Source organism: Canis aureus, chromosome 6 (assembly GCF_053574225.1).
Source record: "Canis aureus isolate CA01 chromosome 6, VMU_Caureus_v.1.0, whole genome shotgun sequence".
Taxonomy (NCBI): Eukaryota; Metazoa; Chordata; class Mammalia; order Carnivora; family Canidae; genus Canis; species Canis aureus.
In genome coordinates this window covers 62488169-62515200 of record NC_135616.1, presented here as the reverse complement: position 1 = coordinate 62515200, position 27032 = coordinate 62488169, and the positions used below count along the sequence as shown (strand labels likewise).

At 38.9% G+C, this 27032-nt stretch overlaps 1 long non-coding RNA gene across 3 annotated transcripts in view; it reads left to right on the top strand.

The window, feature by feature from the left end:
• Window positions 1–27032, top strand: part of LOC144316232 (uncharacterized) — a 192005-nt gene that overhangs the window by 22649 nt on the left and 142324 nt on the right. For all 3 annotated transcript variants that reach the window (XR_013382086.1, XR_013382085.1, XR_013382087.1), the window contains exons 4-6: window positions 10811–10961; window positions 25105–25228; window positions 26505–26668. This is a non-coding gene — a long non-coding RNA (uncharacterized LOC144316232). The remainder of the gene's footprint in view (window positions 1–10810; window positions 10962–25104; window positions 25229–26504; window positions 26669–27032) is intronic.

The window sequence follows — 27032 nt, the reverse complement described above, 5'->3', positions numbered from 1 at the left end:
GCATGGAGCCTGCTTCTCCCTCTGCCTGTGTCTCTGCCTCTGTCTCTCTGTGTGTGTCTCTCATGAATAAATAAATAAAATCTTTAAAAAAAAAAAAGAATGTATGAACAAAATTTTCTAAATAAATCCAGGAGTTTACTCATCCTTAGCATTGTCTCCTAATCCCATACCTAATGTAATTATTCATGTATCCATGCATTTCAGAAATAGTAAATTGAATAGCAATGTAGAATAGTGGATAGGAGGTGGGATTCTGAGTTTAGATTGGCTGAGTTGAAATTTAGATCCTGCCACTTATTAGCTGGGTGACTTTGGCAAATAATTTAATTTCTTTGTACCTCGTCTATAAAATGAGGATGATAATAGAGCCTACTTCTTAGGGTTGCTGTGAAGATTGATGAATTATTAAATGTAAAGCCCTTGGAACAGTGTCTGTGGCCACTTCTTAAATGGCTCTCAAAGATGTCCTGTGCTAGTGGTGCCTGGGTGGCTCAGTTGGTTAAGCGTCTGCCTTTGGCTCAGGTCGTGATCCTAGGGTCCTGGGATTGAGCCCCACGTGAGGCTCCCTGCTCAGCAGGGAGCCAGCTTCTCCCTCTCCTTCTGCCCCAATTCCCAGAACCTGTGACTGATGAGATATCACTCCCATGACCATGTTATGTAGACATAGTTGACCTAGATACGGACATTATGTGGTGGCCCCAGACTAATCACAGAGAGAACTTTCTCTAGCCGATGGTAGAACAGGAAGTCAGAGAGACTACAGGTGTGAGAAGGACGTGATGTGCATTTGGTGACGATGGAACAGGCCAGGTGAGAAAGACTGTATTCGGTCAGCTTTAAGGAGCTAATAGAGACCCTTGGCTGACAGCCAGCAAGGAAACGGGGACCTCAGTCCCACAGCTGCAGGGCAAGAACATGAATGAGCTTAGAAGTCAATTCTTCCCAGAATCTTCCAATAAGCCCAGCTGACTGATATGTAGACATCAGCCTCGTGAGACCCTGTGCAGAGAACTCAGTCACGCAAGCCTGGACTTCCAAACCATAGAATTGTGAGACAATGGATGGGTATTATTTTTAGCCACCAAGCTTGTGATAATTGGTTACACAGCAATAGAAAACTAATACAGCTACACAAGTGCATAATAAATACTAGGTATCATTATTACATCTGTTTTTAAACATGTTCCATGAACGATGTACTGCATGCAGCAATGGGGAATCAAAGTTGACTAAAATATGGGACTGGCTCTCAAGGATTTATAGTTAGGAAGAGAAACCATTTCATTGTTTTCTGATGTCTAGGCTCTATGGATATCAACTGTTATTGTATTTTATATACATTTCTTCTTTTCTTCCTTGCTTTGGCTCATATCTTTTGTCATAAATATTCATTTTAAAATTTCTCTTATGTTTAGCCAGTGGCTAGATGATGTTTAGCCACCGGCAGCAACTGTTTGCCCTAAGAGAGCTGGGACCAAGATTTATTGGTCGTCTCCTGTGCAGAACCGTTAGGAGCTGTGGGAATCTCCTAGCGTTTGTGCTCAAATGTTGTAAGGCATACAATGGGGACGTCTGTTTCTAACAAAGGATCTATATAATCCTTTATCTTTAGAATCCCCCTCCTGGTGTTCTCAACAGCCCTGAGCACAGAACAATTCCCAGTTTAATCAAACTGGGATACAAAAGGAGCAATGGGGGCTACAGAGTGTGATCCCCTTGAAGTTGGTCCAAGGGGAAGGGACCTTTTGTTACAGAGACAGCTCATTTTAGAGTTCAGTGGCCTGTGACACTTCCCCAGCTGGCAACTCAGCGGGGACCTTCTGATACTTTCCTACACTCAAAAGCCATTTTTGGTGGGCAGAATAGTGAAACGGTCATTAAGGGCTGCTTGATGGGAGGGTTGGGGGTGGAGGGAGGACAACAATAAGAAAACAGTGGTATTAGTGAATATGCCCATAGTGACTTTATGATTTTTATTCAAATATAAGCTGCCTTCATTTTCTGAGTCTTTGTTTTATGATGAGGTTGGTGAATGTTTGTGTATATTTACCAAAGGTCAGGATGATAATATCACTGGATTTTTGTTTACATTCATTTTAAAGGCCCTTGGATTGGAGCTGGGGTGGGCAGGGGGAACCTAATCTGTTCATCGCCCATGATAATTTTGAAGCATCCAGGTCCTTCCTGAACTAGAAACTAGTTTCTTCCTACTGAGATTTGTTTTTTTCAGAGGTAAGACTTGAAAAATTCCAAAAGCTGTTCCAATATCAAAATACATTTTATAGGAACCTAGAGTTGTAGAGGTAGGAAGTGTCTCAGAGTCATCTGATCTCACTCAGCCACACTGAGCACGTGGGCAGGAGTCTCCTCATCACATTCCACGGGGGAGATCATCTAGCATTTGAACAGCCAGGCATTATAAAGAGCAGGAGCTTGGAGACAGAGTTGTTTTTAGATCATTATTCTATTACTTTCTGGCTATGTGTTCTTGAGCAAATTATTTGTCTTTTCTAAGCCTCAGTTTCCTTACTGGATAATGGGATAATAATATCTCATCTTTAGTCTAATTGTGAGGATTAAAATAAATAACCAGTGTGAACTGATGCCGAGTAATTTCTATCCAGTAATATTTTACAATTTCCTGTCCTGTCAGGCTGGGATGGAACTTGGGATGTCCAGGAAGGCAATTAAAAACTTACACAAATCAGGGCACCTGGCTGGCTCTGTTGGTGGAGCATCTGACTCTTGATCTCAGGGTTGTGAGTTTGAGCCCTGTGTTGGGTGTATAGATTACTTTAAAAAATCTTGAAAAAAAAAAGAAAAAAGAAAAAAGACTTACCCAAATCAAAGACTTGGTCAGACAGGCAGCATTGACAGTGAAATTTATGAGTAGTTTTTTTTTCTGGGTGTTCATCATTATTTTGTGTTCTTGTTCCTACCATTGTTGCTAATGGTTAGACAAAAATGGTATTATATTGTTTTAATTTGCTTTTCTTTAATCACAAATAAGGATGAATATTAGTTCCATATTTTTGCTCCTTTTAAAATTCTGTTTTGTGGAGTGCCAGCATTCATTTTTCTTTTATTTAATGATTGGTCTTCTGATATTTTAATAATCTGTATCATCTTGTATAGAAATTTCTCTCTATATATAAAGATGTTAAATAGCCCGAGGCTTTTGTATCTGCTCATATTTTTCTGTCAGACATTTATTTTTTATTTCTAAGGTTTGCACAAAGTTTTGAAATTTTATTTAGTTCAATATGTTGATTTTTTACATTTTAATATCTTCTATCACTTTGAGTTTAGAATTCAGCCCTCCTTCAGACTTTTAATTTCCAATTTTTGTATTTTTTCTTTTGAAATGCTTTTTGATTTACACAAAAGTTGCAAATATAGAGAGTTCCTGTATACTCTTTACCTTGCTTCTCTAAATGTTAACATCCTGCCCAACCATAGCACAGTTGTCAAAATGAAAAAATTAACATTGGTGAAATGCTATTAACTAAACTGTTGACTCAGTTGGCATTTCACCATTTTCCAGTAGTGTTCTCCTTCTGTTCCAGAATCGAATTTGGGATCCCGCTCTCGTCTCATTTAGCTGTCATGTCTCCTTAGTCCTCCTCTCTGATCTGTTAACATTGTTACTCAGCCTTTCCTTGTCTCTCATGATGCTGACACTTTTGAAGAGAATGGGTCAATTATTTTGAAGAATGTCCCTCTGATTCACCTGATTTTTTTCTTATTCAGCAGATTGAGGTTATATGTTTTTGGCAAGAATACAACAGACTTCAGGTCAGTGCCTTTCTCCGTGGATCATAATGTAGGATTCATGATGTCAGTTATGTCTTATCACTGGAGATGTTAACTGTGATCACTTCATTAAGATGGCATCTGCTGCATGTCTCTTCTTGCAAAGTTACTGTATTCCTCTTTCTAATTAATAAATATATTGGAGGGGATATTTTGAGATCTTGCAAATCCTATTTCTCCTAAAACTTATGTCTATTCAGTTTAGGATCCATCTGTGGATCTTACCTGTAATAATTATTGCTGTGGTGTTCTAATGGTGATTTTCTAGTTCTCTTATTTCTTCTACTTTTGTCAAATGGACTTCTTCTGTAAAAAAGAGCTATCTCTTCGCCTGAATTAAATAACTTATTAAGTAATTTCAATGTAAACTCCTGGATGGATATTTACTTTGTTATTATGAGTCATCATTTAATGTTGTTACTATTTGTTTTGTTGCTCAAACTGTTCTAGCTTAGTACCATCAGCTCATTTCTACATGTCTCCATCCTTTTAAGAAAAAATCAACTGAGTTCTTTTCCTTCCTCTGATTTTATTTTAAAAGTATATCTTTTGGGGGGATGTCTGGATAGGTCAGTTGGTTAAATGTCCAATTTTTGAGTTTTGATTTTGGCTCAGGTCTTGAGATTGAGCCCTGCATCAGTACTGGGCATGGAGTCTGCTTGAGACTCTCTCTCCCCCTCTCCCCCTGTCCTTCTGTCCACCCTCTCCCCTTCTCTCTCTCTCTCTCAAAAAAAAAAAATTGTTTCTGTTGGGGATGTAAGGGGAAATGGATATAGGTTTAGGTTGGTAAGGTCTCATGGAGGCTTAAGTGTCCAGTTGGGTCTTGTGATTTTGCAAGACTCCCTTGGGGTAGAAGTATCCTCAGACACAGGGAAGCTGAGTGCCCTGAGTTGTATGGTTGTTGCTGTTTAAATCATCTGCTGTGAGTAGGATCTCAACTGTAGCATTGATTCTAGCTTTGGACAACAGGCCTGACACATGTCATCTCAATGATTCTGAAATTAATACATGATAGCAGCGATAGAAATCCCAACTTCTTATTTCTAGCCTGGTACTATTTCTGTGTTCTCAAGAAAGCTTTAGGCTGACTCTGCCACTTCTGAGGATATGCCATCTGGTTGTCTCTCAGCTCTATGGATTTTGAAACATGAGGAAAGATGGAGAGAGTGGTAGCTTCCTGGGCATGTGTAAACTTTATTAAACTGATAATTTTCATTGGAGAAGGCAGTGATACTGCCAAGTAATGAGTGCTTGATGCCTCAGATAAAAATGGATGTTCGCATTAAGAATCTTGGTGTTGGATTGCCTTCTTGGCATCCCAGCACTCAGCTGCTTTCTTCTAGTGGTCACCTGATACATCTGGCTGAACAGTGCCTAATCCCTGTGCTCTTGTCCGTGACTAACCAGAGCTTCTCTTGCTGGATTAGTTTCTAGAGATCACAGGACAGCTTGGCTTCTTCCTTACTGGAGCAAGTGCTATTAATGCCAACCGTAGGGAACTGGGTGTAATGTAATACAGATACTTGGAATCGCTGAGTCACTTCATAGTAATGGTCATGCCCGTGAATGTGAGTGAACAGCATGAAAGTAAAACAGTCTTTAAAGACATTACTAGACTTTTCAGACACTCTCATCTTTCCCACATTTGTGTTAAATGTTTGGCTGTGTAATGAAATCAGGTAAAGAAGAATTTTCTGATATCAAGGATTGAGAGAAGTAAAAGATATTACCCCTGAGATCATATTTGTGAAAGTGGCTTAGATCAAGTGAATAGCCCTTTAATTCTTTATTGCCATATAGATTTTTCTTTATTATTTTATGTTTTGGCAGCTTGTTCATAATTTGAAAAATATATCTACATGTTCACTAGTTACAGATTAATAAGCTCTTAGTTTGAACTATTGAGAAACCACCTCAGTCTGACAGTTTAGACCCTATCTCATGACTAAATATATAAGGTTGAGAGAAGCTCTGGTGTCCACTGCAGGGGTGGAGAGCATGGGACACTGGAGAGGTGAGCTGCTAAACTCTCTTATCTCTAGTTCTTTATCTTTGGTTCCTCTTTTTCTGCAAAGAAGGATCCTAGGCATAAATCCCAATTATCTAAAAAAAAATTATTCTTTCAGAATCTATTCACTAGTTACTGTGTACCAGGCACTGTGCTAATACAGCTGGAAATACACTGGTAAACAAGATAGCCTTGACCTCATGGAACTTAAGGTAGACAGCAGTGCTGCCCCATAGAAATATAATATGCACACACTTAACGTAAAATTTTCTTGTAGCTACATAAAAAAAAAGCAAAAATAAGCAGGTAAAATTAATTTTAAAAATATATTTCACTTAACATTTAAAATATTATTGATATTTAAAATGTACACATCTAATATAAAATAACTAGGGAGATATTTTACATTCTTTTTATTGTATTCAGTCTTCAAAATTTGGTATTTTACACATGTTAAGTGCTCAACAGCCTCATATGCTAGTGGCTACTGGACTGGGCAAGGCAGGCTTGATTGATACACTATACATAATCACACAATAAAAATATTCAGATTATAATGGTAATAAGAAGGAGGAGATTCTACTTACTCAGTACCTGGGAAGAGTCTGGGGTCCTTCAGGTGAGACTTGAAAGATGAGCTGGAGGTGACCAGGTGTGAAGGAAGGTCAGAGTGCTGCAGGCAAAGGGAGCAGTGGTGTGTGGTGCCTTTGAGTTGAAAAAGGAATGAAAAGGAAGCCAATATGCTGAAATTTGTGAGTTAGCGGGAAAATGATGAGACTAAGAACAGGAAAAGAGAAGTCATCCGGACCAGAAGAAATCAGTTTTAGAGGAAGGATACATTTGATTTAAAGAATGTTGACTTGCAGGTGCAAAAAGCAGAGATGTGGGATAGGCAAATGGGAGGGTGGAAGGACTGGAGGTCTAGCCTTCAGGGTTGATGGAGCTGGCAAGTTATATCTTTTGTTGAAGGCCTAATGTCTGAACTTCATTTCGGGGACACTCTTTTGGTGAGTTGCAGACCACAATGGGGAGGGAATCAGGGACATTCGTCAAGTAGCTCAGGAGGGGGAAGAGACAATGAACATAAACTTGTGTTTTAGAGAAGGCAAAAGGTCATGATGGGGAGGTTGAAGTGATAAAGTCTTGGGGCCAAGAGGAAAAGGAATGGAAGATTAAATCAAAGGGGTCGAAGCCTGAGAGAGAGGGATCAAAGTCAACAGGTCAAAAGTGAGGTGATTCTTAGCTGGCTGCCTGTGGCATGGTGGATAGTGTGTGAGCCAGGGTTAAGGTGAAGGTGAAGGGATAACCCTCATGTTACTAATACTTCTACAAACTGGCAATTTCAGAGGAGATGACCTAGAGACCAAAGAGAGGCCCTGGAAAATGGGCTAATTCCTCTAAGAGCCAAAATATGCTTCTAAGCCTAGACAGAAAGCTTCTTTGCTTGGGCACTGTGGAAAGTTACCTCCCATGCTCTTAGAATCTGGCAAGTGAAGTGTCTGCTGCTCTCAGCAAGTCTTAAAGAGATGATGATGATGGAAAACTGGTATTTATCTATCAGATGGGGAGATCTCTCCTCCACCCCTCACCAGGAGCAGGCAGGGCATTCCTAGATCACCCAGCCTCTGGTCAACCACCACTAATGTTAAAGCTTCAACTTCATTGTGAGTCACTTAGAGCTTGCTGTGTCCATGCAGGGATCACATGAAGAAGCTTGATTCCTAAGCTCCCAGAGTTTGTGTTCTGACACTTTCACCTGGAATACTGAATCAGCAGTGCTCTCTTGGCGGCTGTGAGAGAGAGAAAGAAGGCAGCAGTTGGTAAGATGGGCAATGAGCCTGTTTGAGGACCCAGTCATGAGCTGGGCACCAACTGCAAGTGCTATAATGAAAAAACAAACAAACAAACAAACAAACAAAAAAAACAACACCCTTCTGCAGACCAAGTCCCTTTCAGCAGGAAAGTAAGGTGTGCTATGTTAGGGTAATGTGATGGTGTCCTGTCATGAGAGAGATCCTGGTTTTCAAGGGCAGACATTTTGCTTGGTGATATTTGTGAAAACGTTAATGTCTACTCTTTAGGTCTTAGCTCTGATAATACTCTCCCCTCTCATAATCACAGAAAGTTAAGAATGACAACTGCATGAATAATAAGAGGTAACAATGTATGGGATGGAGTAATCATAAACCAAGACCGGAAGAGTAATTTTTAATCTAGGCTTGTCAAAATAACTGTGTGCCTAAGTTTATTGATGATGTTGCTTACACAGTGATTAAGAGCTATGTTAAATTATTCTGGAACAGTGCAGGCTTAAAAATAATTTAGTAAGTTAAGAAAATCAGATTAGGTCTTTGACTGCAAGCCAACCTCTTGGATGACAGTTCTTCAGGCCTTTTGCGGATGGGAAGGGAGAGAGAAAGGGGAGGTGGTAGAGGAGCTTGGAAGCTGCAGAGGACCAGATTGTTCAGGGTTTGGAGGTCATCACAAGGAGTTTGAATTTTATTCTTAGAGTAATAAGAAGCTAGGGGAGTGTTTTACACAGAGGGGTGTTCACAAGATCTAATTTGTGTATTTAGAAGCTTACTCCGGCTGCCTTGAGATCCAGCCATATTGGATCTAGACAGAAAGTCAAGTTCCCATTCTAAATCTGATTGTGTAGCCGGTCAAAGGCCTGATTCCCAAGTGACAGTGGAAACAGGGGGGAAATAACTCACAGAGGCAAGAAAGGAGCAGGACAGGGTTGCACTGTAGCAGGAGCTTCCCCCTGCCCACATTCCTTACTGGCTAGCAAATGCAGCGAGAGTCAAGGAAATCCAGAATATAAAAGATGTCTTTAAAGAGAAGCCATGCTTTAGGAACGGGTCTAAAAAACTTGAAAATGAGATGAAACATGTCAGGTTGGCCATGCCTGAGGGGCTGGCACACCTGTGCCAACAGATTGCCCAGAGCAGGCCCCAAACATTAGTTGCTCAGGACTGTCTTCAGGGCAACTCCCACCCTACAGAGGAGTCAAAGGGGATTTGCCTCCAGAAAGACCATCTGAGACTTGAAGTCCACTTCTTTCACTCTTTGTTGTGATAGACTTCCTCCACCTCTGGGCCACTTGCTCTTCATCCCAGTGGACCAGCATCTCTTCTCCCCTGGCGAGAAGGGATGGGTGCACTGTGCCCTCTTACTGTTTATGCACAGTGGAGACAGAAAGTTCATCTTCGTCAGCTAATTTTAGTGCAGAATTTCCTTAATTGCTAAGAGGACATTTCAGGGCATGGGTTTCATGCAAACCTTCTCCTCCTTTGCTTGGAGTCAACGATTAAGAAGCCCCTAATTCTGCCCCTCTGCTTTAGCTAAAGGAAGTCAAGGCACATTCTGATAACCCCTCCGCAGAAGACTATAATACTGAACTCTTCCTTTCTGTTCAATCCTGACTCCCAAACGATCCAGGGCTGGCCTGGACTTGTTCCGGTGACCTCTCTCTCTCTCTCTCTGCCTCAAGTTTCTGGAGAAGCAAAGTCCATTTAGGTGTGGGCTTAGACTTCAGCTGCAGGCTGCAGTGCTTTCTCTTAAAGCTACATGAACCCCAGGCAGTTAGCAGTCTCTGGATTTTGCCCTTGCACCTTGCTGGGCTCACTTTTTTGATGTTTTTTTCTAAAGGTTACTATTTTTATTTCAAAAATTTTATACTCTATATACATTTTCTAAGTATCTGAACTCCCAAATTTATTAGTATCTCTTTTTAAATATCTACTGTTTTGTTAAAGAATATTATGTGCTATTATCTATCATCTATCTATCTACCTACCTATCTATGGTTAAATGATTTTTATAAAAAGCACTCAGAATAATTTTGAATGTGCATTTTGAACTTTAAATTGAGATGTGTCAGGTCTTTTTACTTTAGCAATTATAGTTAAAAGTAGTTTTAGCTCTAATTTTTAAAAGAGGTAAATCCTAATAATTACGTCCCCATGTGCATTAGTAAAGATGGGTTTTCTATTATTATAAAACAAAGGCTCTTTGGAATTGCCCTCGTGCCATGTATTCTGGTTTGGTTGCAAATACATGGAGGATTAAGGTAGTGGGGAAGCATCGGCGTGGTCCGTGTCTAATATATGCAGTCTTAATAAGCAGGGGAGGGGAAGGAAACAGTATTTGCCTTCAGTCTTGCTAGAGAACTATACTGACTTTTTAGAACTTAGGGAGGACACCCCACTGACCATTCTTGGATCCTTCTCCCCTGCTGCCTGAGTTATAAATTCTCTTGAGGCTTAATTATATATGAAAATGTAAACATAAAAGGGTCATTAGACAGCCTATAACAAGGTCAAAGTGCCTGTAGTCTCTACCTCCTTTTGTTGGATTACATATTAGTGTTTCCTGGTAATGCACAGTGGACTAAGCATTCAGAACCTTTCAGGACTCAAACAGAAAAGCATTTGCAAAGAATTCAATATAATTGGCTTTGAAATGGGCCCATAAGGATATCTCCCTCCTTTTCTTCCCTAAACTCTTGACTTAGAAAAGCAGGTGCTTTTGCAGCCATCTTTCAGTCTTTGTGGGATTTCTGTGCCTGCACTCTTTCCTTCATCTTGATCCACGGCTTTGAACAATTTATGCATCAGTGGAGCCTATTATGGGAGTCTTTTCTTTTTAAAAAATTAAGAACAAAGGGAATACAGTTTGGAGATAATTTTTTCCTTCTTTCTATTCATACGCCTCCCACTTGTCACGGTTTCTATCAAGATGATTTTCCAAAAAAATGTATACAAGCACTCCATGTGCATTGTGGAAAACTTAGAAAATACAGAGTAGCTAAAGAAGAAAAAAGTTACCCCAAATTTTACCACACAGAGGTGACCAGTTCAGTTTACAGTAATCTTTTTTGTTTTCATTTTTGTTTTGGTTACAATTTTCTTTTTTCTTTCTTTTTTAAAAATTCAAATTTAATTTGCCAACATAGAGTATAACACCCAGTGCTCATCTCATCCACAGCAATCTTCTCTTTGGGATCTGTTGGCACATCAACTTCTGTGAACTCCATGAGAGTGCGGTCTACTGTGGGTCTATGTATGGAATTTAATGTTATTATAACCACGGAGAGACAAACTGTTCCTGAAACTAAGGATAGCAGGATGGGAAAGAGGTAACACCACGGTGTAATGTGCAATTAGTGCCCAAGGAAGATGGCACCAGTTGCGCTGTTTGCTGTCCTGTGGAACCACTTGGCTTTGTGAGCACAGAGGAGGTCCCTGTCAGAGCAGTCAACAGTCTGGCTCACACAGGCTGAGCCACACAGCATGACAAACCAAACAGTGTGGGATTTCTATGGGATTGCTTACTGCTTTTTCTTTTCTTCAAAAAGTCTTTGAATTGTTTTCAGTGTCCAGCCTACCTTAAAATTAAAGAAATATTAATGACAACAACTCTGAGCTCTACTACTACTAATTAAGTTGACACAAAAATAAGTGACAGTGGCAAAATCCAATGCTAGTGGAGGTGTGGGAAAATAGATACATTCATATGTTGCTAGTGACTTTTAAATCGCTCCAGTAATTCTGGAGTGCATTTTGTCCAATTATAAGAAGAGCTGTAAACTGATTTTATGCCCCTTTACTCAGCTGTCACTCACATTATGGGATATAGCTTGAGGAAATAATCTAAAAAAAGAAAGCAATTTATATAGAGATGGTTATAGTTTAAATTACGGGTAATCAGGAAAGCCATCATCAAGAGATTCCCCTTCTGTTTTACCGTCCTCAGAAATGTGTTTTATCCACTTAGGAGAGCTTTTCTAAGTAGTGAAGCCTTTGAATGTGACTGACACTGCAGAGGAGAGAAGCCTCTCTTGTTTAAGTGGAAGGATGCAGTTGGTGACTTGCTGCACAGGATAAGCAGCTGATGGCTTTTCTTTAGTCCTGTCAAATTTTCCCAATATAGACACTAATGTTGATTTGAAAAATACTAGAAAACAGAATTAACATAGAGGACATCGTCTTGAACTCACTAGCTGAGACAGACATCTCCTCTCAGTGTACGGGCAGATGTCTGGTCATTGCTTGATCAGCTTATTATTTATCTCTTGGGGCAATATGTTGGAAGCTCTACTATTTAGAAAGCTCTTCCTTATGTTAGAACAAATCAACCTGCTTGCAGCTTCCACCTATTAATTCCGTTTCAGCCTTCTGAGGACATGTAGAATAAATCCAGCTTTCCTGTAAGTCTTCTTTTTTTCTCCCCAGGCTGAAAAGCCTTAGCTCCTTTAGACTTTCCTCAGACATTCAACATATGTTCAACATATGGTTATTTTTTTTTTCTGGAGGCACACCAATTTGTTGATGTGCTCCTTAAAGAATTCAGAATAAAATGACCGCAATACCCTGCGTATGTTCTAGACATTACAGAGAAGGCCTGGTAGGATTGTTCATTCTTGACACCACAATTTCAGGAATATTATGACCTTGTTAGCTTTTATCTATGCCATTTACCTAGATTGTGTGTGTATATAACTAAAACCCACTCATATTTTCATCTGCGTGGCTTGGGCTCTTCTCTATCCTGTAGAATTGCTTATTTGAATCTAAATAGAGTTCCCAGCTCCTCATTTATTCATATGTATTATCTTTTCTTTTTATATATTTTATTTATTTATTAATGAGAGACACACAGAGGCAGAGACATAGGCATAGGGAGAAGCAGACTCCCTGTGGGGAGCCCAATGCAGGACTTGATCCCAGGGCTCTGGGACCACGACCTGAGCCAAAGGTATATCCTCAACCACTGAGCCACCGAGGTGCCCCTGTATGATCCTTTGATGAGGAATAATTTAGATACAGTAACAAACACTAATCTGCATTTTTGCATTTATAAATGCTCATCTAACTACCACCCAGGACAACATATAGAACTTTTCCAGAATTCCAAGAGGTTCTCTCACATCCAGCAGCTTCTCAAATGTAACCATTATTCTGACTTCAATTACCCTGAATTAATTTTGCCTGGTTGACCTTCATGTAAGTGGAATTGTGCAGTTTCAATTCTCACCTTGGTGTCTGTGAGATTTATTTATATTGTCGAGCAAGTCAGAAGCTTACTCTTTTTATTGCTATGTAACATTCCATAGTATTAATTATACCACAATTTACCTCTCTGTTCAACTGTTTGGTTTTTTAAATAAAGCTACCATGACAATTACAGTATATGACTTTTGGAAGATATGAGTACTCATATCTGTTGGTTATATATTTAGGAGTAAAACTGATGGGTCCTAGGATATGTACCTATTTTGCTTAGTACATACTGCCAGAGAGTTTCCCGAGTCTATGCTGGAATTCTAATGTGTAGAATTCCAGCTTTCCATATCTTCTCCAGTACTAGTTACTGTAAGTCCTTTAGGTTTTAGTCATTTTAAAGAGATATAAGGTGTTATCTCATTCTTGGATTTTTTTTCACACCATTGTTTTATTTTGGATTTTTCTGATGAATGATTATCCATATAATTTTCATGGAAAATTAATCTCCTGATTTAACTTCATTGAATTCATTTTGGATTGCTACTTGGTTATCCCATGAGTTCGAGATTCCATCTAGCCTTATGTTACCCACTCATTTTATTTATGTCGCTTATCCTCCAAGTCTCTGTAATACAGGGATGTGGATAGAATGTGGTATCAAGCCCCTCTAAGTTGATATCAGTACTTTGATTGGCATCCTTGGGTAGGCCATTCAGTCAGTTCTGAAATTAACCTAACTATATGATTATCAGCCCACATTCCACCATGCTTTCAATAAGCTTTTTTTTTCAATAAAGTTATCTAGAAATACTGAAGTTCAGATCCTTGCGTGCCTATAATAGTCTTCTGATATATCCATTTAGTTGGTACTCCTATCAAAGAATGAAGCTCACTTAAGTGAGTAGTCTTTGTGAATCTAAAATGGCCTCCATTAATCATTTATTTCCTCTCTCTCTGAGCCCACAAATCAGCCTTTTGATTTCCTAGTGGTCTTTCACTTTATAAATGTAGGATAGCATTTGCAAATTCTGTTTTTTTTTTTTTTTGTAGTTTTATGGTATAAATATGATGTGCACATAAACTATCTATTCCTTTACTTTGCTATGTAGCCTGGGGTTGGGACTGGTGACTCTGATAGCTAGCTGGGCTGCTCTTTCCACAATGGCTTTGTGGTTCTTGGGGGAGACATTGTGAGCAATCTCTGCATTGTAAGATTTGTTGCACATCAGCAGCACTTTAAGCTCCTTGACTTTGTGGACTAGGAGCTTCTTTTTTTTTTTTTTTTTTTGGACTAGGAGCTTCTGTTGTGCTTTGCTTCTTTGTTGCTCTTATAACCACTGTTGGGCATCAATATTTGGCCCTTGAATTTTTTGTGCACTCTGTTGGCAATTCCTCTGGGGTTTACTCCAATTGCACTTAATTTTGACATATGGTTGGATTGGTGCTGGATGAACTTCTTGGTTCTCTTTTGAACAATCTTGAACTTCACCTGAGGTCTGAGGTTGACCATGGTGCTGAGTAGGAAATGGCAGCCACCTCTGCAAGCAGCATGGAGGAAGAGAGAACATGTGCAGCTTCTTTTTTAAAAAAAGATTTTATTTATTCATGAGAGAGAGAGAGAGGCAGAGACTCTGACAGAGGGAGAAGCAAGCACCATGCAGGGAGCCTGATGCGGGACTCAATCCCAGGACTCCAGGACCACGCTCTGGGCCGAAGGCAGGCGCTAAACCGCTGAGCCACCCAGGGATCCCCACATTTGCAGCTTCTTACTTGAAGCAAAAATATGGTTTGCAACACTCTCCTTGTTTCATTTAATCGTTACCTTTAAACTGGCTTTCTTTCTTATGAATTGAATCTTTCCTTAAAAATTTTAAGATAGCTCATGAGTTGATAACTATATAGTATGTTTTTTTGAGAGGATAAGCATTAGGAATTTTACAATGTAAATAGTCATTCACTAATTTATCTTTAAACTTGGAATTCTAATTATCTGATTTTCCCCGTAACATAGACACTAAAGCTTTACTTTTACAAATGCGCAGAATGAGGAAAATGATGGATAGTGGGAAAGATTTAAGAAAAAAAAGAAGATAATTCAAAACTACAAACCACTGGAGATCATTTAATGAAGTTAACTTAGTCTATTAAGTAGGATCTCAATGAGTTTAAAGGAGATAGTCAACTTTTAAAGTGTCTCCGGCTTTAAGAGAATCTGGTTTAGCTTTGAGAAATCTAAAAGCAATAACAGAAATAACCAATCAATATGATAGGACTAGTTCCTGGTTATAGTTCGTTTCTCTTTAAGCAGGGAGGGTAAAGATTTCATGGAACATATCCAGTTGGCTAGAATAGCTGCCCTAATTGAAGATTTTTTGCCACCATAAACCCCAATTAGCTTTGTCTTTTATGCTTCTCATTATATTGTTTAAATAATAAAGTGGTTGAATTAAAGAGAAACTAAAGGTTATCTAGTTTAGTCTTTAAAATTTACCTATGAGGAAACTATACTCAAGGAAGCTAAATGATTTACTTAAGCTTTATCACCCACAGACTGCTGAAGAAGCAGATGGACAATGTTTCTGATCTCATGAAGATCACATTTTAGTTGAAAGGGGACACAAAAGACTCAAAGCACACATACTTGAACAACAAAGTAAATGGTGGTAAGTGTTAGAGAGACTGGGATACATTATATCAAGTGGCCAGATCCTTCCTAATTTAGTTCTCTTTCTGCTTTACCAAAGTGCTGTCTAAACGACTATTTCAAAGAAATAGAGAGCTAAGTGACACAGTACTCTTTCGGTGTATTGAATATGAAAAATAAAATTTATTTTCTTTCAATTAACTTATCCCCTTTTGTTTTTTAAGAAATAAAAATTCAGACAGCATTTTCAGAATGAAGATATATGTAAATGAAAAATATACTCAAGATCAGAAAGTCCAGCAGTGAATCATATATTTTCATCTTCAAAACTATTTGTTCAGATATATTGATTAGAGAGAATCTTCTCAGAGGAGTTTGATGAAATGATACTAGAGTTTAATGACTGATCTTGAGAATATTTTTATAACTATTTTAAGGAAGATTAGAAAGATGTTCCTAGAAGCCTACTCCAATCCTAGTTTTTGAAGTTGTCTCATGTAGATTTCATCTAATTTGGCTGTCCTTCAGTTTTCCAGCCACCGAACAAGGAAAACATTTAGCACCAAGCAATGTATTAGACTTGAGGGAGATTTAAAAAACAACATCTGAGATAGGAGGCTGGCCCTCAGGAATGTCATAACCCTAATTAGAGAGAAAAGATAATACCAGGTGGTAAGAGTATTGAGCAATTGGTATAGATAAGAGACTTGATAGATATTCAGAGGAGGGAGAAATGCCTTTCTGTGGGTGGAAGGTTTCCTTAGAGGAGTTTTAAGTTGGACTGGACTCTGGAGAATGTGTGCTTTGAAAAAGACAGCTATAATTATAGCAATACTTGAGGAAGATTTCCCAAATAAAGCTTTTGCAGGGAGCGGATAGAGGCAGAGGTTATTATAGTTCCCTATATGACATAGATATAAAGTAAACCTGGGTAGCTGGATGAGGTGAATGGGGTGGAGCAGAGCAAATGAGGAGGTGAAAGATGACCTTAAGTGTGGGTAATAGATGACTTCATTCATAGGATTCAGGAAGTCTGAAAGGGGAGCTGGTTTGGGAGGGGGCGGGTATTTGACTGTGGGCATATCAAGAAGTTGGTAGCAAATCTGATTCAAAATGTTCATCAGATAGTAGCAGTGAAGGACCAGAGGCTGAGACTAAGGTAATGGTAGAGTTAAAGACTCAATGTGTGAGCCCTGGTAAGGGAGAGGAGAGGATGTGGGAACTCTAAAGTGAAACATTGACCAAGATCCACTGATTCTTTTTATTGAGACATTTCTAATTGATCTCCTAGAGTTAAATGATTCTCTGGCAGCTGAAGGGAGCTGATAGTTATTGATCTGATACTCATCTCACTCAACATTTGATGTTAATGACAGTAAGCAGGATAATCTGTATTTGTACCTATCTAGTCCCACTCCTGCTTATTGATAGGCTAAAATATATTTGCTATATGTTATCTATATTTTATATAAAGATAGATAGGTAGACAGACATATGTCTACCTACCTATCAATCTATTTATCTATGTCATGTAGTTTGTCTTCCAGAGCAGGATTTATTTGTGGGTGAAAGGAGGGCACAGTTAAATCATACTAGGACAAAACATGCAAACCAGGACTGCCCCAGGTAAAGCAGTTAAGTATGGGCATCCTACATATTGAGAAAGTGTAACATGGTGGTAAAGGGTATGAGGTAAAAAAAGAATAGCTTCTAATGTTTTATTAGCTATGTGGTCCTGAGCTCATTCTGTCTAAGCCTTGGTTTTCTCAACTATAAAATTCAAGATGATATCTTTGTTCCTCTACAGTTCTTTTTAACACAGCAACCAGAGTGATCCCTCTGAAATATACTCAAGTTCTGAGGACATGGATGAAAGCAGGGAGGCCAGTCAGAAAACTGGTGCAATAATCCAGACCAAAGATGGTTTTAGTTTGCACCAGAGTGGTAGTAATAAATATTATGAGAAAAGGTTAGATTCTGGATATAATTTGAAGGTAGGGCCTATAAGACTTTTTGGTGAGAGAATGAGATGTTAAGGATGAATTTAAGTTTTGGGGAGGCTAAGTAACTCAAATAATAAAACTGCTATTGCTTAGGTTGGGAAGACTGCAAGTGGAACAGATTTTGGAATAAGATCAGGCGTTCCATTTTGGAAATGTTAAGTTTGAGATGTCTATTAAACATCCAAATAGAGGTATTGAATAAGATACTGAAGTCTGAGTTTAGGAGAGAGTTTGAACTAGAGATGTGGCATCCCTGGGTGGCTCAGTGGTTTAGTGCCTGCCTTCGGCCCAGGGCATGATCCTGGGGTCCCGGGACCGAGCCCCATGTTGGGCTCCCTGCATGGAGCCTGCTTCTCCCTCTGCCTGTGTCTTTGCCTCTCTCTCTCTCTCTCTGTGTCTCTCATGAATAAATGAATAAAATCTAAAAAAAAAAAAAAAAAAAAAAAACTAGAGATGTACACTTGGAGGTCATCAGATGAAAGATATAGACCAGATAACATCACCAAGAGAATGGTGGTAGATAGAGAAGGGGAGAGATCCAAAGGCTGAGCCTTTCATTCATGAAATGCTTGAGCCATGCATGCATGAAATGAGCCTTTCATTTCTTTCAGCATGACTGAAAGAGAAGGTGGAAGAGAAGGAAGGAAGCAGCAAAGGATATTGAGGAGGAGCAGCTGGAGTGGTAGAAGGAAAAACAAAGTGCCCTGGGAGAAAAACAAATTAATATTTATTAATAGAAAGAGGAATATCAACTATCTTATATACTTCTGGTAGATCAAGTCAGATGAGGACTTGGAATTGATCATTGGGTTTAGCAACATGGAGGTCACTGGGGAGTGATGGGTGCAAAGTCTGAAATAGAAGGGTTTAAGAAAAGATGGGAGGAGAGAAATAGGTGACAGCAAACCTGGATAACTCATTAAGATTTTCTCTAACAGGGAGAAAAGAAATAAAGTGATAGGTGGAAAGGAAAGTGGAGTCAAGAGCATTTTCTCCCAAATTGGACAATGATCAAGTAGAAAAGAAAAAATTGAGAATATAGCACTGAAAAACAAGATTTAGGGAGTGATGTCAAGAAGGAATAGAACTAGCACACAATTGGAGTTGATGGTCTTTGCTTATAACTCAGGCAGTTCTTCTATAATAATAAGAGCAGATGTAGTAGGTAGGTGGGGGTTAATGTGAAGAGAAGTCATAGTCCTACTACATCTAATATATTAGTGTAAGTTTGGTGCTTCCAGTATGTAAGATATTGAATGTCTGGGATTTTATTTCACTTCTATGTAAATTTCCCAAAGTCAGGTTATTTCTCTAAATTTCAGTTTCTTCATCTGTTGAGGAAAGAGAGAGAGACAGAGAGAGACACACACAGAGAAAGTACTTACCTCAGTTTCATTGCTCTTCCTAGAGGTGACTACTATTATCAGCTTGGTATGCATCTGTCCCTTTTATTTTTTTATTTTTTTTTTAAGATTTTATTTTTTAATTCTTATTTATTTATGATAGTCACAGAGAGAGAGAGAGAGAGGCAGAGACACAGGCAGAGGGAGAAGCAGGCTCCATGCACCGGGAGCCCGACGTGGGATTCGATCCCGGGTCTCCAGGATCGCGCCCTGGGCCAAAGGCAGGCGCCAAACTGCTGCGCCACCCAGGGATCCCACATCTGTCCCTTTTAGAAGTGGCCTCTGGTGTTGTTTTTATCTTAACAAAGTATTATGTTGTCACTATAAAAGGAAAGAGAAGAAAAATCACCCATTTGTTATCTCACTACATGGAGATAGATATTTTATTATATCTCCTACTAGTCCTTTATGTACATATTTATAATAAACATTTTACATAATTGTAATTTTAGTGCAGGTACAGTTGCCTATCTTTAAAAAAATTAACATTATATTATAGACATTTTCCCATGTTTCTAACAATTTTTAAAGGAACATCTTGTTTTTAATGACAGCATATTTCTTTAGTTAGACATGGTCTCATAATTTAGTTAACCATTTACTATAAGCTAGCTGTGTTTAAAGGATGAGGGATGAGGCAAGTCCAGGGTCCCCCTACTACTCTACTACTACTATTGAAAATTTCCAATGTTATTGCAAGTATAAATAATGTTGGGGTAAATTATCTCTTTTATAAGGTGAGGATATTTCTTTCTCTCTTGAATAATATGTATCTTTTTTTACTGACCCCGCTGAGTGTTTTTGTAGGGAGAGAGTCTAGGTACTGTGTTAACTATTGAATCTCATCATCTGGGTAAGTGCCTCACATCTACTGAGCCATTTATATCAAAGGAATAATGGTGGGGACAATAATAATGAACATGTATCTTTGGTTACTTATTAATGCCATCTGCACGGTAAAACATTAATGAGCTTATACTTTTGACCTGTGAAAAGTGCTTTTAATTATAGTCTTTTTCTTTGACTTTTTGCTGTTTGATTCTACTAGACTGCTCAATCCTTTGAACATATTGTTCATTGTTTGGAGTAGAAAATGAGCTCTTTGGTTTTGAACTGACTTAAACATGATGATAGGAAAACAATAATTAAAAACAAATATCCCTCTAAACTTTGGACGTTGCACTGAATATAGGATGAATGTTATAGGGATTAAGAATTCCCAGTCTATTTTGTTAATAAAAAAAAAATCACAAAACTTTTGTGTAATAGATAACCACTCAGGATTAGAAGTGAAAACAAAAACAAAGAAATGACCCACCTAAATAGTAATCAAATAAATATAAATAACTACTAAAATTAGATAGCCTCAAACCTATGAAGCTAACAAAGATACTTAAAAATGAAGTATCAGTTTTGTCAAAGATATAGAAAAATAAGTATTCATTAAAAACGTATTGGTCAGTGAACATTAAACTGATTCCATTTGGTCAACTTGGAAATAAACATTAATACCTTGAAATCTGTCTTTTCTTTGAGCCAGAATTTATATTTAGAGAAATATATCCTAAATAAATAGTTATTACTGTAGGATTCTGGTAGAAGTTAGCAACAAAAATGTTTACTTGGCAGTTTTATACTAAGAAGTAAAGAGAAATAGTCTCAGTAATAATTTATTCAGTATTTACATATTTATTGAGTCCTGATATATGTCAATTTCCATCATTCCTCAGAATCATTGGGTACAATGATGAACAAGGTATGGTTTTTCCTATCAAATACCTGTATCCCAGATGATATATCCATTCAGTGGAATTCTAGGCACTCATTAAGAATGATACTGTGGACTTCTGCTTCAGCCTGGATGGAGTTATAGGGTTTGGATTTACCATACTATGTTAACTGAAAAGTACCAGAGAAATTACAAAAAAATAATGGTTTTCAGTGTAGGACTGACAGAAAGGAAATAAACAAGATGAGTACTAAGATTATACCAAGTTACTATCTAGAGGAAATGAGATTAGGGGGTGGGGTGGGAGGGGATGTCTCTGCTAGTCCTGCTGAATTGAAGAGGTGGAGGTCAGAGTTTGGGGAGGTCAAGGCTGCCAGAATTTTTAGAGTGGAGTACTGAGGAGAAAGGACTGCCTAAACACGGAACTCCAGAGATCTCTAGAGGGATCCCCTTGAGGCTTTGACTGAATAGTGATCTTGCACATGTGAGAGGAAACTGAGGCCAGGGAAGTAACTGCTAGGAGGATAGGTATAATAATATTTGGAGCACACAGGGTTGGCAAATATTCACGTTTCTACAAGTTACCATTTGAATAATGAGATAAATTGGACTTGACTCAAGGCTACTCTGGACCCGCTCTAACAAAGCTTAAAAGCAAGACTCAAAAGGTTGTAGCTGATTGCAAATAACTGTACATCAGAATAAAATTCAACAACACATGATATAAAGCTCACTCTTTTTGGCAATCAATAAAAAATTATTGGTCACGCAAAGAAGTAGGAATATATAATCCACAGCCAGGAGAAAACTCAGCCAATAGAAAGAGATTCAGAAATGACAAAGATGCAGGAGGACATAAAAACAGCTGTTATAAATATATTTGATATGTTCAAATAAGTAAGGGAAAACATGATGATAGAGGAACTGAAGATATAAGACAGACTTTTAGAGATGGGAAATAAAATAATAAAAATGACAAATATGTTGGATCAGACTAATAGCAGATTAGACATTCTAGAAAAAGAGATCAAGTTGAAGATACAGCAACACAAACTATCCAAAATGAAGCAAAGATGAGAAAAGGTTATAAAGGAAAAAAGCATCAGTGATATGTAAGCCAAAAGAAGGCAGTCTAATACATGTGTTACTAGAAATATGCAATCCTGGAAAAAGGTAAGAAGAAAGAGCAAAAAATAATTTTTTTGGAAATGTACAAAAGTTCAGAAATTGATTGATTGAAAAGGAGAAGGTAATTTTTTCAACGATGGATAGATTCTGTATCATGACTGAGGTGGTGGTTATACAACTTTTTTCATATATCAAAGCTCATTAACCTATATTTAAAACTGGTAAATTTTACTGCAAATTTACTTCCATAAGAGAATGGTACCTGGGTAGCTCAGTCAGTTAAGTGTCTGCCTTCGGCTCAGGTCATGATCCCAGGGTCCTGGGATTGAGCCCCATTTTGGGCTCCCTTCTCAGCAGGGAGCCTGCTTCTCTCTCTCTCTCCCTCTTCCCCCTCCCCTGCTTATGCATTCCACAAATTAGCTGAGTGTGGTAATTCTACATCATGGCATGTAGAGAAGAGTACTTTTTTGTAATATGTGTTGGAAAACCAATTCAACTAGTGAAATCTGAAAAGAGAATTTATTGGCCCCTATAAGTGAAAAATCTGGACTTCAGGTATAGCTGGATCTAGAGTTCTAAGCAACAAAACTTTTCTATTCCCACAGCTTTCAGCTCTGGTTTTTTTTTTTTTTTTAATGTTTTAAATTTTTTATTGGAGTTCAGTTTGCCAACATATAGCATAACACCCAGTGCTCATCCCGCCAAGTGCCCCCCTCAGTGCCCGTCACCCAGTCACCCAAACCCCCCGCCCACCTCCCCTTCCACTACCCCTTGTTCATTTCCCAGAGGTAGGTGTCTCTCATGTTTTGCAACCCTCACTGATATTTCACTGATTTTCTCTCCTTTCCCTTTATTCCCTTTCACTATTTTTTATATTCCTCAAATGAATGAAACCATATAATGTTTGCCCTTATTATGCTGAGTGAAATAAGTCAATCGGAAAAGGGCAAACAGCTCTGGTTTTTTTGTTTTTGTTTTTGATGACTTCATTCTTTAGTTGCCAGGTAGTCTTTACAAGTGTTAAGTTCATGTCATTGAGTCCATGTATAGTTTTTATTTCTGCCAACATCACCATGTTGCTCAGGAGCTTAATCAGCAAACACTGAGGACACAGTGGGAGGATGTGGCCTGTCATTTGTTCAGTTTCTTGGTGGGGTCTCTTGGGGAGCATTCATGAAGTCCATGGATATTCTCACAATCTGAATCCATTCAGTATTTACATACCATTCTGTGAACTTCACCTTTAATCCTCCAATCTTGTTCCTTCCAAATATATGAATGTCTGCCCAAACCATTAGCAGATCCCAATGCATCTGTATAGATATAATCTCAAGCCATTGCTATTGACAGGAAAACTGGTCATAGAGACCTCAAGTTTCTACTCACAGGGCATTTTCCCTTCTTCACTATCCCTTAGCAGCACCCTTAAATGGATGTGAAACATTTCAACAAACCTTTTAGCTGTTTCCAGAAAATCATGCACAGCCTTCTCTAAACCCAGTTCTAACCGTAGTCAGTTATTCACAGGCTACTCTCCAGAATCCTATGTATAAGCTGAAGATGGCTGGATTAAGTCAGAAATGGATATGCTGGGAGTGCCTGGGTGGCTCAGATGGTTAAACACCTGCCTTCAGCGATCATGATCTCCAGGTCCTCGGATCAAGCCCCACATTGAGCTCCCTGTTTAGCAGGGAGTCTGCTTCTCCCTCTCCCTCTCTCTCTCCTCCTGCTTGTGCTCTCTGTCATTCTCTCAAATGAATAAATAAAAAATCTTTTTTAAAAAAAGGAATGGATATGCTGAAAGTATGAACCACTTGCTCATGCAATTTATGCTTTTAGAATGTGTTTGTGCTTTGAAACCTAAGAAAAACACTTCTACTTGATGATGATATGCTCCAAGGTGAACTCAGTTTATGGTGAGGCAGATGAGATAACCCAGTCACAATGGTCATCTGGTGTCCCGTGATTTGATGATGAGTCTCTGTCAGAGTTCAGCAGCAAGATATTTCTCTCAAGGGAAATAATGACTTGCTGAAAAGGGCATGACCTTCACCCAAACCTCTAAGGACCGCCTTACGACTCTTGCCTTGAGATTTGCCGTTGGCTCTATTCAGCATCCCTATTTGCCTCATTTGATATTTTAAACACTTTGGATCTGTTGAGTCATAAAGACCAAGTAGCAGAGCTGCTTGAGCTATGATGCATACCAGATAGAGAGCTCTCTACTGATTTGCGCCCCACCCAAAGTGTGTAGCTTTTAGGTCCAGTCAATGTGTCAGAGAAATGCATTTATGGGAATGTTGCCTGCCAATTCCAGAAGAGGGTCAAGAAATCTTTTGCATTTTTTTTTCCTGTGAGAAGGGGTATAAGGTTAGTAACTTTACCTGCACTTTGGGGGTGTTATCTCAACTTGTCCCAGATCAGTGGACTCCCAGAAACTTTATTGAAGTTGCAGTTCCTAATACCATCTTAGATTTTCTTCATTATTTTTTATATACATTGTCTTACTCAGGTATCTAGTGTAACATACTTCTTTTTGTCATATGGAGGATCAATGAGATATGAGATGGTGTTTTTAAGGGATCCATTGATGAGATTTTAGCATAGATCTAGGAAATTGACAACTGAGGGAACATGCAGATAGGGATTTTGAGTCTGCATACTGAAGAAAAGAAAAAAAAAGTATTTTCTTGACTAATAACTATCAGATTCTGAGGATCATGTTGATTTGCTTAAGCAAAATGACTACCTCTAGAAGAGTAGGTACAATTAGAGATGCTTCTTGATTAAGTTTATAATAATCCACTGTTATTCTATAAGACCCAACTTGCTTGCTACAATGATCAAAAGGTAAGGTAAATGGAAATGTGATAAGAATCATGACCCATGCATCTTTCATCTTTGGTGGTGTAACTAGTTTTTGTATTAGCTGTTGGGAGTTCAAAGAGTTTTTAATCATCCATTTCAATCTCTCCACAGTTCAGGGAACTCATGTGCAGGTTCTGCCCACTTCTGAGTCTACCTATTTCAATTATACACTCAACTTGGAGTATAATCACATGATGGCTTTATGGTTTATACTGGGCCTATGTGTAGTGGGCTTCTCTGATATTATAATCCTTAACTATGAGTGGTGTATCACAGGATGGGTCTCTAGTAATTAGCACATTTTAAAGCCAATGTCAATAAAGATTCAAAGTACTGAATGTTTCCCTTTTCCCAGTATGTAGTTATCTTGTCATATTGCGTACTTCCCATATTTTCTATAGGAAAAGCTAGGAAGAGGGTGGACAATGCTTGCTTTTCTGTGGTGACAAGTTTTTTTTTTTTTTTTTTTTTTCCTCAAAGGTGCCTTTCTTTTCCTTCCAGGTCTACGGAATGATCAGAGAATTGGATGAGGAGAGTGGCTTCCTATTATAGTGGCTCAAATCAGCCTTTTGTTTGCCACACCATTAATACCAAGAAGATTTTTATCATATTTAGCCACAGTCAGGTCAGATGGTAGCTTCCAGATTTCCCCTGTTTCCTTAACCATTTGTTGCTTGTAAGCATACCTGATAGAGGTATCTGTGTCATTGACGTTCTGTGATAGGCCAAACAATGCCTCCGAAGATGTCCACATTTTAATCCCTAGAACTTGTGAATATGTTGAGTTACATGGTAGAGAAAAATTAATGCAGATGGAATTAATGTTGCTAATCAGCTGACCTTAAAATAGGGAGAGCCTGAATTCTCCAGGTGGACCCAGTATAATCACAGAGGTTCTAGGAAGTGGGAGAGAGAGGCAGAAGAAGGGAAGGAGTATCTGAGGAAGATGCGATAAGGAAGAATAATCAGAGAACTGCAATGTTCCTGGCTTTAAAGATGGAAGAAAGAAGCCTCTTAAAGCTGAGCAAGGCAAGGAAATGGATTTTTCTCTAGAGCCTCCGGAAGGGAATGCAACCCTGCTGATACCCTGATTTTAGGGCTTTTGATTTCTGGAAGCATAACAGAATTTTGCATTGTCTTTTTGTTTTTAAAGGTTTATTTTATTTATTATCTTAGAGAGAGAGTGTGTGTGGGGGGGGGCAGGGTGGCAGGGGGCGAGGGCATGGTGGGGGGCGCAGAGGGAGAAAAAGAATCCTCAAGCAGACTCCTCACCAAGCAGGGAGCCCAACACTGGCTATCCCAGGACCTGAGATCATGACCAGAGCCCAAATCAAGAGTCAGCTGCTCAAACGACTGAGCCACCCAGGTGCCCCAGAATTTTGTGTTGTCTTGAGCCACAAAGTTTGTGTAACTTAATACAGCAGCAATAGAAAACTAAAGCGGATTCCCTCGTTTTAAGCACAAGAAACTAAATGGTTATTTTTAGTAGAGACTTATGAAAAGAGATTTATCAAGTAGCTCACAGAACCTCCAGGAGGGCTGGAAGGCAAGCTCCAGAGGCTCCCTTTCAGAAGCCTTAACACAGTCTTCCTGCAGACACCCCTCAGTGACCTGATATAGCCCCCTTGGGGGCAATGTATAGGTGCTGGACCCTGGGCCTCCAACACCCTTGCTAGAACTGCAGCCTCTCTAGAAATGGGATGTAGATGCTGCCGTGTATTGTCCTCTCTAGAAATAGATTTTGTGCAGTCTCCACTTCTTTAGTTCATTAACTTCTAATCAAAACCTGGAGTCTGTACATCTCATTACTCTGGCTTGGCTGTTATGCTGACACCATAGCTACAAGGGAGGTTGAAAAAGTGAATATCTGATATATCTGGCTTCTCTGATCTGCTGCCAAGGTGGTGGATTCCTCACATAAGAAGGTGATTCACATGCCGGTTACTAAAATGAATGAGTACCATCTACCCTAGCACCTACAATCCCAGAAGAGGAGAGATTGTCTCTGTCTCCCAGGGTCTGTTTCAATCTCTGAGAAGGATTTTGATTGGCCTTATTCTTTAAGGTGAGTAGAAGTTCACCAATCAGCTGGTTTTGTTGGGGATCCTTGGCTGACAGGCTCTTGTGGAAAGGTGCAGGTACCCAAAGGAAAAGCAGTTCTCCTATCAGAAGAAGAGGAAAAGGGGAAAAAAGCAATAGCATGGCAAAAAGCACTTCTGATTATAACTAGGCCATCTGAGTTGAATCCCAGCTGTACTGCTTGCTCCTCTGCAAAGTTGTATTTACTCACACCTACCTGCAGTTTACCAGGGGGGTTATGAGTCCTGATTCTAGTGCCAGGTTGTCTGGTATGAGTCCAGGTCCTGTCACTTAATAGCTGTGTGATTTTATTTTCTCCTTTGTAAATGAGTATAAGAATAGTACCTACT